This window comes from Photinus pyralis, unplaced genomic scaffold, assembly GCF_008802855.1.
Source record: "Photinus pyralis isolate 1611_PpyrPB1 unplaced genomic scaffold, Ppyr1.3 Ppyr1.4_LG4, whole genome shotgun sequence".
NCBI classification, from domain to species: domain Eukaryota; kingdom Metazoa; phylum Arthropoda; class Insecta; order Coleoptera; family Lampyridae; genus Photinus; species Photinus pyralis.
The window spans coordinates 7152767-7166248 of record NW_022170511.1 but is presented as its reverse complement, the minus strand read 5'-3'; the positions used below and the strand labels follow the sequence as shown (position 1 = coordinate 7166248).

The 13482-nt window shown below is 35.4% G+C and overlaps 1 protein-coding gene across 10 annotated transcripts in view; it reads right to left on the bottom strand.

Annotated features, from left to right (window-relative positions):
- The window catches only part of LOC116168956, a gene marked incomplete at its 3' end in the record, with an annotated part of 104221 nt that overhangs the window by 31347 nt on the left and 59392 nt on the right, over positions 1-13482 (bottom strand).

Below are 13482 nucleotides of genomic sequence, written 5' to 3'. Positions count from 1 at the left end.
AGTAATCTTTTAGAAAAGATTATAAAACACCATAACCAAGCGATTGTTTAGTGTACAAATGAGGCGGTTTAGTAATGGTTATGGCTAATAACGAGTTTTAAAGCAGTACATAAAATTTACGTTTTCCATTCAGAAAGGGAAATCGATATTTTCGTAACCCAAAAGGTTGTAAGTGACAAATTCATTTAGAAACTGATAATTAATTAACTCCAGTTATTAAGGTCATTTGTATAGCAAAGTCCTTTGGAAGATCGCCAACTTCCAACGAAAACAATACAGCAGCGACGCTTAAAATCTGACATACATACAAATTCGTATTTTTAACATAAATTTTGAACGGTTAAAGCATTTGTCATAAAAACGTTTATGAAATACCGTTGGAAATAAATATAAGTGTCTCCCGTATTTACCTACAGCTAGAGTGTACGACAAATTTAAAACTCAACCGTAGGTGTATTTTTATCAAAATTTGTTATCTGGCAAACTGTCAGCAAAGTTCATATAAAGTCGGCCGAGGATGTGGTTATTTTCATTCAAAACTCGCCTACAACGACGGAAGTTTCATAATTTCATTCAATTTCTTTTTTACTCACTTTAATTAAAAATATTTGCACTTCAGCTACGCTCTTGCTTTATTTTGCATTCGGGTATTAAGCTATTTCAGTAATGTAACTTTTTAATTTAAAGCTCGTTTCTGATTTATCTTATAAAGGGGTTTTGCGGATACGGTGTTATTAACACGGAAATAGCTGCTGTAATCCTTATTTTATGGAGGAAAAGAGTTAAGTAAGTGCTATTTTAGAACGTAATCTATTAGAGCACAAGGCGATTGCATCTAGACTTAAAGCAAAGATTTATAGTAAACGTAAAGCATAATCTTGTGAAATCTTCAAATATAAGAGTTGCAGCCGTTCAATGTAATAAAACTGTCAACAAGGACGTTTTTGCTAAATTTCATAAACATTCAATAGGTACATCCAAAGCAAGTATAGACTAGTTTTAAATCATAATATTTTTGCACCACCACCATCAGTTTGTCCTTTGTTCAATAGTTTTCCATCGCAATTAGTGTATTATTGACCAATAGTATTTTTCTCAATTCTCCTTTTGCTTTACGTAGGGTAGGCGGCCATGTTGATAAAGCGTGTAAGATATCACCTTATAACTTTCGATCATCCGTGTTAAGGATAAGGAACTTTTTCGGATGATATTTATTGGTTTCTTGTTTGCATTCAAAGATTTTCAGCTTGGTGTTGTAAACGATGTAATACCGCGACTGAAGGAAAATTCAAAATCGTTCTCTAATTCTAGTGAGTATTTTTGGAGCATAAGTGAGTCAAATTATGACTAATGTTATAACTACTGTGCAATAGAACGTTCATTTACAGCAGTAGGTATACATTCGCCGTTCGGAGGTTTTTGGGGCATCCTCAGTAGGTAAACATTGCGCGGTATAGGTACGTACAACCTTTTATCCGAGAGCGGATGGCCCAGAAATAATTTTTATCGGAAATTGTACGAAAACAAGCTCTTTATCGTCTCGCGTTAGTAAATAAATTTATTAAAAACAGACTCAAACAGGCAAACGCCCTGCTATTGACATATCGTCTGTCTTAGAGTTTTGGGGGATGTTTACATCACATCTACTAATAATAAAGACTGTAAAAGTGGAAAAGTTACCTTGCGATTTCCTCAATAACTTTGTTTCAAGGTAAAATGATGAACTGCTGTTAACGACCGATGGTTGCTAAAGGTTTTAGCTTGTGAATGAAGTTAAATTTGGTAACAAATTATCATCAGTGTGTAATAAAAATGAAAGATTGTATTTTATATGGCAGTTTTTTAAGATCTTATTTCCTAAATAAGGGCGAAAGTGCAGGAGTTAGCTAAATCATTTTCATGCAAATGTCGTAACATTATATATGAATGAATGTTATTCCCCACAAAAATTTTGATCCAAAACGCAGTTATTGTGCAAACAAATTTGCCATATTTCAATGTAAACACTACCTTAATATTAACCTGTTTAGTATAGGTACCATTTTCGAAGTTCCGGAGAGGACTGGGACGTAAATTGTATTGTTAAGTTATTAGTCATTTTTATAATGGATACTGTCCGTCAATTATATATTATTATTATTACTTGGATTGAAGCTAGAACCATTACTGGTTGGTCAGTTATTATCAGTATCACGCTTTAAATAAAATCAAAAAATTCCGCTACTTCCAAAAATATGCCAAAAAAACCGAAAGTTGCCGATTTCGTTTTTATTTTTTCCTGATGTGACCTATTTGGACAGATACAAAAAAATTAAAAATCCAAGTTGGAAACTGCGTGCGAGAATAACATTTTCCAGGAAATTTGTCCGATATGTATTCTCGTACGATTAGGGCGTTGTGCGCGGGTGCACCATCCTGTTGAAACAGTTTACAACCTTTGTTTTTTTTGTGTGCCGTCAAAGTCAATCCATTAATTGTGTTTTTATTCAAACCAATTGGGATAGAGTTTTTCATGTCAGATATTTGTTTCCATGTCCAAGAATTAAGTCAAGTGTTAATGAAAATGTGTGCAGTTAATTCTTTGGAATTGCCGGAAGTTGATTGAGGCAACCGAATTTCTCAAGTTAATATTACGATTTTTACCGGATTTGTACGATGAGAGTTTTAATTTTGATTTGTTTTGAGCTACCTGGACGGGTGTTTTTGGGTGGTGTAGTGATCGTGATCGCATACGCATACGTAACACAAATTGGGAGTGACGTGCAAAAGTTATCGACATTTTATTTGCCAAAATAGCATCTCAAAAAATATTTCATGGGTGCCTCCCTCCTCCCCCCGTCTGAACAGAAAAGTGTAAAGGCCATCTAACACATATTTGAGGACTGTGTAATTTAAAAGTTGATTAGGATGAAATGATGGACTAACAAAACTCACACATATTTCTTTTTCTACTACAAAAAATGTGTGCAATTATAAAGAAGTCAAATTTGTATAAACAGAAAAGGATTCAAATTATATAAGAATTAAATTTAAATGAGTACACAGCAGTATCACAGAATTTAAATCTATGGCACATACAATGTGTTAAAGTCGGCACTATTGCTAAATTTCGTATTATTGGATTTTACGAAAATCGTAAAATTGTCAAATATTAAGCAGCTTTTTTCTGAGTATCAGAAGTAACAATTCAGCGTTGGAGTATCAAGATATTATAGTAAAAAAACGCCATTTTTATATATTGTAGAAGAAGATGAAATTTTGGGTAAAAATCCACAAAGCACAATAATTTTTGCATTTTTAAATTAATACCATTTAATGGTTTTTCATTACATTTACTAAAAAGACTATACATGTAAGATCTGATTACACGAAGCTCCTTCCAATCAGAGTTGGACTGGGTCACTGGGTCAACTGGGTCACCTGGGTCACTGAATTAAACTGGGTCACTGGGTCACGTCATACTCTCTTCAGTTAGACCCAGTGACCCAGTTTGACCCAGTGACCCGGTTTGACCCAGTGACCCAGTTTGGCCCAGCGACCCAATTTCACCCGGGAACCCAATTTGACCCAGTACCCTAGTTTGATCGAATAACGCAGTTAAGTCAGTGACCTCGGTTCAAGTGTACAGATTATGAAATAAATGAAACTGCTGGTTTGTTGAGAATAATACTCGATTGCTTGACAACTGCCATTTCTGTGATGCTTGCTTTAATACTGCCGTAAAAAACTTTCCATGTCCCGAATTATATTATAGTAATGTTATTTCTAAACAGTTCCCTCCTTCATTTCTTTGCTTCAGGGCTTACCAGTTGCTTACTGGTGTTCATTCACATGTAATTTTCTTCTACTCGACTACAAACTATAAACAAATGCGTTTGATTTTTTAGGTATTAGTTCTCTTGAATGAAATTGGGCTAAGTGCTTGTTGTCGAATATTATTGAGGAAGTTTTTTTAAAATTAAAAGTTACTTGAAATTGTTTTGGATGACAAAATTTAAATACCAATACAAACCTAATGCTATAAATTTGAATAACAATTAACCTTAAGATTTTCCGGATACTTAACAATAATTTAATTACCGGGTCACCGGATTCAACTGGATCAACTTAGGGGTCAACGGTTTAAACTGGACCACCGGGTCAAGAGGGTCACTGGGTCAAGCTGGGCCACAGGGTCAAACTGGGTCACTGGGTCAAGCTGGGTCACCGGGTCAAACCGAGTCATTGGGTCAAGCTGGGTCACCGGGTCAAGCTGGGTCACCGGGTCAAGCTGGGTCACCGGGTCAACTGGGTCACTGGGTCACCGGGTCACTGGGTCAGTAAACTAACTGGGTCACCAGGTCACTGGGTCACTCTATGCTTGACCCAGTCCAACTCTGCTTCCAATAAGACCAATTATGTGAAAATCTGTTAACCTAAACCGACGTTGCATTCAAGTCCTTAAAGAGATGTGCTCCTTCCCCCACCTCTCATATTTTATGAAATGTGCTGCATCAAAAGCATGTTTATTGGGTATATTTTAGGAAAAAAAAATATGGGGTGTGACCTTTAGGAAACCTTGAAACCCTGTACTTTTCCAAGCGCAGTAATAATTAATACCTACTCAAAAGTAGCATGTTACACAAATTGAGATATTTCACCAATTAAAACCATGCATATTAATGTAATCCCAGACGCCAGATAATCGACACTTATCGCACAACAACACTGAACTGTCACAAGAACAAATCACGGAATGCCCTCCTCAGACTCCAGTTTTCCAGTGTGGCACAGAACATTAATCCAATTAAGGAAAACTTCACCTTACTGAAAAGGAAACGTAATGAAGATAACGCTAACTTTTGGGACGCGAAATTATCGGCAAACGATAAACGCTGAATGCGTCATAATCATAATAACCAGCAGCGGGCGATATGATGCTTGATATTTAATAATCAAAAGAGGAAACCGAAATCCAAACAAATACAACACCTTTTTTTGCAAATGAATCAAATTAGTGCAATATAGTTGAGCAGAGTAATTGTACAAACTAGGTATATAACAAAATTATAAATATTGACAAAAGTTTGAAGAAAACTTCGAGTATTCTATGTAATCCACGTTCAACAAAGAGGTTGCAAAAGTAATCTGCTCATGAAATGTCAATCCATGACCAAGTGATACTATGCTTTGGTGGCACGTTTATCGATCTAGAAATCACGGTCGCCAAACCACAAGCCTTGGTAAGAAAAAAACAAGTCAAACAAGTTACATTGATGCATACTGAGTCGATGTTAATTGGAGCTACCTCCACCGGTGTTTCATTTAATACTTACTAACCTGTATGGGAGTAAATAATTTCATACTCGTGAATTAGATAAAATCGGACAACTATTTTATTAAACGAAAAAATTGATATTCATACACACACTATGATAGCTCTCAGACTAAGCGATGCAGGAATAACACGATAGTACGAATACAATTCCGAAAACTCGTAAGTGCTACGCTATTCCGTTGCTGAGATCTCGATCGATTTACAAAAGGCGCCCGAAAACTGAAACAAGCTTACGATTTATTTAATTACATTCCCTTTTGCATTACCTAATTCTTGGAGCAATTGCTTTTGATGATAAGTAATTGGAATTTACTAGCGTTTGGGTCACATCGAGAATTGGAATGTTCTTTAACTAGGATATCGTTGCTCCAATCAGTAGTATATTAGAATAATTTTTCATCCTTGTAAGAATAATGTAGTGGTGATCCTAAATAATGAAATCGTAAAATGTTAACACAAGTATAAGCAATACAAATAGGACCATCGCGACCTGCAAGTGTTGGCAGAGAGGACAATCAGAGGATTGACGATTGGTGTGTTGATGCCCGAGGGTGCAATATGAGGTCAGTCAAATATCGCGGCGCATTCTCTCCAGCATTTGAAGTGTTCGGAGATCCAGAAGAGGCCCTCAATAATTAAGCTCTGATCAGCAATTAATTAATTAATTAAGCTTAATTAAAGAGCTTCTTGCCTTAGTTAAAAATAGGTACGCGTTCTTGTGGAGATCGCTAAGTTTCATGCCGTCTCCTTTGAATGCACCAAATTAACCATTACGATAACGTATTTCTATGATTAACGTGAAATGGGAGGACAATATCCTACAAGAGAGTAGAGACAGTATACATCTGTATTGAAAACTTTATTATGTTAGTATCGTAAAATGGAAAAGTCATTCCAACCTCATTATTGGCGCGACCCAGTTATGGAAACTTATTCGGAGGGCGCCAGTCGTTACGAGAATATCATTTTCTCTAACGTTATATATGTAAGTACAACATTTAGATTTAATAGATATGCAATTTTTAAGTACAACAGTTTCAGTTGAAGTAGGTGCAAACTGAAAAGTATTGAATTCTATTTATATGACTACTGTATTGAGTGCAAGGTCCTTTTTAACGTATTTAATAGTGGGAAATGAGGTCTATCCGTCTATCCGCCCTGCTGTTGCTCATTTTCGTAGATAAGTTCAAGATTGCAGGTACAAATTTCTCCGATAAACCTCCCTAAAACAAGGCGTGTTATATGATTTTTAGCTTCCTAGTTTGAGCTAGGTGGCTATTGCGATCACCGTTTTTTGAAGATGAACAGACGAAGAACAGTTCATTGAATATCGACTTTAAAAGCAACTTTTAAGAAATAATTTGTTTCCGTCTATAATACAGTACTATGTAGGAGTTGACCGAGCAAATAATAATGCTGTGGTGCAATGGCCCGGTCAAATGACCCATACACAAAACACTTTCAACCTCGCTAGCTCTCTTATCAAATTTTCCCAGGGCACATCTGAATCCCGGCACAATGAAAATTTCCAATCCCAACTTCAAATTCTAAATTTTATGGCAAATAACGGCCATTATCAAATTCCATAAATTCCAAGAATTACTTAAACAAATTTTTAAAGCCTGGGTATCAATAAATTGATCATAATTAAGCATGAGACGTCTATCTGGATCGTTAAAGGGCTCGAATAAACACACTATTTACATGAAGGAACACAGACAAAATTTATTCTAACACACAAACCAAATTAATCACAAAATTCTACCAATCTAAGTGGACTATAACAAGGCCCGTTTACACACTCCGCATACGCGTTCGATAACAATTAAACAAATTAACGAAATCTTAAACTACTTACAGTTTTCTGTTAAAAATCCTAAAATCCGGGCAAAAACCACAAATTGCGACAGAGAACAAACCCACTCAAAATTTAGCGCAGAACGCGCGTTTTTTAAACTTTCTACGAACAGCAACCCGTTCTCGAAATTGGCAAAAGGCCCTCTTCTAACACCAACTTCATGTTTAAAGTTCTCCCCAAAATTCGAAAATCTTCCTCGAATTTCCGGACACTTAGCAACACAACAGCCAATCAAGCATCCCTTTCTTGTCCCTCCTAAGGTCACATATTCAAATTTTTACGCTAAATTCTCTTATCTTGGATTATTCTACGAAAACTTTTGCCTGTTAAAATGTATTGTTATTGTTAATAAATTAAATAAGCCTTTTAACAAAACTAATAAAAGTGCCCATAAATTAAAAGAGAACTGTCACTTAAATGATTTAACAAAACAAAATTGATGACAAAATAAAAGATATATTGCTCTACATTTAAGAATTCTAGAAATTAATCTTTGGAAAAAAGACAAACAAACCACTTGGATACAATGGAGAAACGCAATAATCATTTTTTATTTACACGACTTTTAATCCGGTTCACATTCAATAGCACTGATCATTCTCGTAGAAACCGAGTCGGGAAGGTTTGACATGGCCGCGTCTTTGCGCTCTTGAGTTAGACGAGGAACAGACGGATAGACAAAACCATCACATAAAGGGAATTTGTTTGTTTCCAGAAATTCCCCTAAAAATGTAATGGTAGTTTCAGCTCCAATAGTAAAATTTATGACTTGATTTTTGCTACGCTAACCCCTGTGCCATTACCTGGTAACTAAAATATATAAAATTATTACCTTAATTAAAGGAATTGAAAAAAAAAATGAAGTGAAGAACAGAGGGTTTATTTCTGTTCAATGTAGTAACTTCCAACGGTGCAACGTATTTGACATTGTGTATTTTTTACTAATCTAATTTAATTGTTATACTTATAGAGCTTTAATTGATATGACTTCTAGCGTGGTTTGTCACAAATCCAACGTACCTAAAGTGAACTCGTTTTAACATTCAGTGTTAAAATGAACCAGTCTTAAGATGCGGGCTTGGATGCGAGCGCCTTCCGGGGTAGGATCGTGTCAATATTGAACGAAAAGTCAAAATCTCGCCCAATTTCGTCTGAAGTTTCATCAGTCGCTCGCATCTTAAAGGTATCATTCCGATCTCGCGTCCCGGCATCTTCACCGTGGTCACGGGGCACTACTTTTTAGGGATTTGTATGTGGTGCTGCCCGATTCAGGCACAGCGTCGCGCCGTCGGAAAGCACGGCCTATTCGCGATCGTGACGCGACAGAGCAGACAAAGTGGGTTGTGGTTGCTGGGCCGTGACTGCCAAGATTGGAATGGAACCTTTAATGACTGTGACCGTGGAAGCTGCAGTTCTGAACCTAATGTTGTCAATGAAAATTAGTCTCATTTTTCAGATTAAAATATACTAAATATTATTGATATAGAACGACAATCAGTTTATGACAAGAAGTTTGACGCTAAAAGAGATGGTGAGAATGAGTACTTTAAGTTTGCCGAAAGAGAAGATAGTGCTTTCCATACAAAATATGCCAAACTATTCTCTGTTTTTTAACTAGAAAGACGGATTTAAAAACCTGATTTACACTGAAAATGTCACTAGAATCTAGTAACAAAAATAATACTCATTTTATACAGATATGTATTGTGGGTTGCGTGATGTGATTTTCTTTCACATTTGGATAGATTTCATTATTTATGGTTTTGGGTTATTACTTGGTAGGAACTCCTTTATATTATGCATACATCATACTTTTAAAAGCGAATTATAATAAATAGGCAATACATTGATAATAGGTAATCATCCTGCATACATTTTTTGGCCTTTGAAACATTATTTTGAATTGTAGTTTTAAATGCTTTATCAGTTGTAATACTACACAATCCACATTACAATTTACAACAAATGTTAAGTTATTGAACAAATTCAGAACAATGGAATTATACTCATATTATTAGACAGCACAGTTCACTGCTTTATGTATAAGAGATTTAGTCACTGTCTTCCGAGAGTTCACTAGAACTGTCACTGTCCTTCGATCCGAGTGAAATAATTAAGGGTTCTATAAGTGTATCCATTAGGCCATCCAATCTACATATTTTATTTTCTTCCTTAATAACGTGTTGCACGCAATTCCGCCAATCGTCAGAGCTCACATTTGCAACAGCGTTATGACCACCGGAACGTTTCGAAGGGGTAACAATCCCAGTACTTCGATATTCTTTAATTATACGGTATACTGTAGAACGTGCAACACCTTAAATGTGTCATACTTTAATAACCAAATATATACCTACATCATCATTTACGTTACCTGTGGTAGATGCAATCTTCAACACAAGGGTAGCAAAATTCATATCCGGAATATCAGACAACATTTGTTTATTATAAACTGCTTCTCGAAGACTGATAAAATGACTCAAGTTTAAGCGATTACGTTTTTTCAAAGGAGACAAGCTTGCTTTACTGGTACTTGGAGTTGAATCCATCACTAATACCAGTATACTTAGGACGCGAAATATCAACTTTTGTTTTTGTTTTTTTTGTTAAAATTTATGCAAATGGACTCAGAACACACAAAAACTCAAAAATAAGTACAACAGTTACGGACGAGGATCGCGATTAAATTTGACAGTTAAATCATGTCAATAGCAATTTTACCTTGGTGTAAAACGGGCGCAGCGGGAGCCAATAGAAACTAAGGATTTTGCGGGAACTTTTAAATCCGTCTTCCTAGTTAAAAAACAGAGTATAGGATCCAAAGTATATAATAGCTTTGATTCTTTTACATTGGATAGACAAAATTATTGTGACACTATCACTTAACGTTGGTAAGATATATTATGCTCAGAAGATAAAGACTTTTAACTTGACGGTTTACAACTTGGCAACGTCTGAAGCCACTAAGTATACAGGATGTTACATGAAATAGTTAATTTTTTGTTATTTGTGACATTTTCAACTAACTACTTGCGAAATTAGTTGACTCACTACTAGGTGGGGGACTTTTTGACCTGGAGGAATAATCTATAAATGAGTATAACATTTGTTTAAAAAATTAAAAAAACTTCTATTCTTTAACTCATCTGATATGTACACAACATTTCGTGGAATTCTCTCCATTTTAGTTGTCTTTTTGTCATCAAGTTCAGTGGTAGCGTTTGTATGAGTTTAGTGACCTTATATCGCAAATCTTTCACGACCACACTAAATAATTTTAAAATTTTTTATTTTTATTTATCGACCGCGTGCGTGTGGAGTAATATGTCCAAACAAGCTCTGTAAGCTGTTCTTTCTTTCAGGGATTTTGTTTGGATTGTTTGATGGGTTTGGGGATCAATTGTCATTTTCAATCAATTAATTGTGTGTTTATTAGAATCCTTTGTGCGGCCCAACTAGAGTCATCATGTCAGATTTTTCTTTTCATGCTCAAGATTTATTTCAGGTGTTAATCAAAAGTGTAATAAATTCTTTTAATTTCTGGAAGTTGATCGAGGCCACCGAGTTTCTCAAATTGAAAAAATTCAAGTCAATCAAAAAATTCCGGAACCTTGACTTGAACCCTCGTCATTAATTCACTTACTCGATTGACATCAAAAATAAGGGATGAAAGGAAAATCTGCAATAGTCGCTGCCAAAAAAATTGAAATTTTCTTTAATGTGTTTCTTTTACACCATCACTGACCATCATCTACGTTACGTTGAGTATTTCAGCCAATCAATCAATTAAACAATGCTACATGATCTTCAACCGCAACCTTGAACTACTTAAGGGAGGTTTGAAAATGTTACTTTCGTACCTGGTCTCCCTATTTGGGCAAGTTCTTTAATTATCTGTTAGACTAGTTCTGCTTAAATTAAAACGTTCAACACTAAGGACTTCAAAAAGCTGTAAACAACGTCTCCCAATGAAGCAGTACATAAACTACAAAGAGGAAATTAAAAATTTCGTCATTCTTTAATAACTGCTCTTCACTTCCCTTCTACGAACTTTACATTTTTGAATCTCGTTGAAGCAGAAGTTGGATAAAATGGTATGTACAGTTTAAATTTCGTATGTAGAAGTGATATTGACGAGTTAAACGAACCGTTCAATTATTATGCAAGAGATTGCTTCAAAAGTTAAATTTAATGTGCTGGTATAGGAATATCTGTTGAAAGTAATTTTGGCTCCTCATCAAACGCAACCTCTTGATCGATTTCATTCATTTAACAGGAAATGGGGCCTGTGACACATTATTTTCTTTCTGTAGGTAGGTACATCTACATACATAGTAACGTACTTACGTGAGAATATAAAAAATCCAATTTTTAGTTTCTATTTGTAATTCACCACACTATGTGTATGACGGAATATGTAAATATCAGAGAATTCTGTAATTCGTGGCGAGTTACCTTTCCTTTACGTTATTGTAAACAATGTACAAAATGAGGTTGCAAAGCAAATGCATAAAAACAAACAGAAACATTACGAACTTTGTCAACATGATGTCAAATGTAAATAAGCCATTATATCCTTCACGTTGAAGACAATAATTAAGTGTTATTAACATCTTTACAACTTGAACATGTCTAACATGCTTTGCTGAAGTAATTACTTATAACTACAAGTAAAACAGCGTGCTTTTAAAAATACCTGAGGGGATGGGTGTAGCTTTAAAAGAGGGTACGGGGGCACGGGCAATCATAATAAGAAATCCCAGACACAAAAAGAGGGCACTTATCCTTACTTCACCTTCACATCCGGAAAAGCAGAGCTCCCGACCGCGCTCAGACGACTGGCGTCGCAACCACCAGTCCGCGCCACGACGCTTAGGGACAAATTTAGCTCACACATCGCAAACTAATCGACTAAATTTGACGTACCTACTATAACTTTTATGTTCGTTTTACGAACCTGATTGACACTTCCTGTGCAATTCGCAATAACTATAATTGGGCTTATTTGCATATTATTTCGGATACACATCGCGCATACATTGTAATTGTAATTCAGTGCAACCTACTTGCAGATATTCCGTACGAAAAAATTACGTAAAATGACAATTTCGTAACGTAATCCGGAATAAGGATTTGGAAAACATTCAAATCTCATAATGACCCACCAACCTGTGTATATATAATATTGGAAAACGCGTATACACGTCCTAAAACATTTAGGTGTAGTAGGTAGGTATAGGCTTTGCATTGTTAATGAGTCTTCCCTGTAAAAATATGTGCCCTTGTTAATAGCAACTCGGGTGCACGAATATCGAGATCAATCGATAGCAATCTTACAGAATCACTAAAGCAATTCTAAAACAAGTTTACGATTGACAAATCCCTAAACTTACTTTTATAACCTTTTAGATACTTTTATATTTATATAGCCTTTCTCAATTGACCTGACCTGCGAATTTAAACTTTTTCTTTTCCCTTTTCTTCTGATGTTTTTATTAGCGGAGAATTTGTATTTCAATCGCATTGAAAATCAAATTTTTCGTACGCGCTGGATTTTGCGAAAATGTAGCCCGTAATATTTTTGACATCTGCCAGCGACTTATGGCGTTGTCGTTTTAGGTAATTTAACCTCCAGTTCCATTGGCGAGGATTCGTAGACAAAAAATTTATTCGGGAAACAACAGAAAAACTATACTGCAGAAGATTCATAAAATGTAAATCTCAAATTAAATTAATGTGGTTTCAAATCAACATTGGTAGCTCTTTCAGTAATTACTCGATTAGGCCACTACTGTGTTGCACAATGAATACTTAAACTTAAATAATATAGTCAGGAATCTGGGTATCAAAAAGCACAGAAATCTGTGTCAAAAAGCCGCTTCTAAAATAGTGCCACCTGCACTCAAAGATATACATTTTGAAAAATACGTATCTTGTGCAGAGGGCGCGCTGCGATGGTCGCAGGGATTGCAAATAGCCAGAAAAAAATAATTTGTACAAAATTTCGCACTTCCCAAAAGTTAGAAATTTTACATTTACATCGCATTTCCGAGTTTATTTATGAATATTTTTCAAGAATTTGTGTACCATTCGAAAGCTCATTATATTTGCCGTCTCACAGAACGTTAATGTTGTCTTTAACAACCACTCTATAAACTGTTAAAGCTGTATATGCGCGAGAAGTGTAATAAAAAATTCAGTCGCGAGGTATTTTCGCTATTGTTGGAGATAGAGGTATACATATCGAGACAAAATATATAGAATGAAACAACGAAGTTTTTTTACTAAAACATTTTTTCAATCAGAC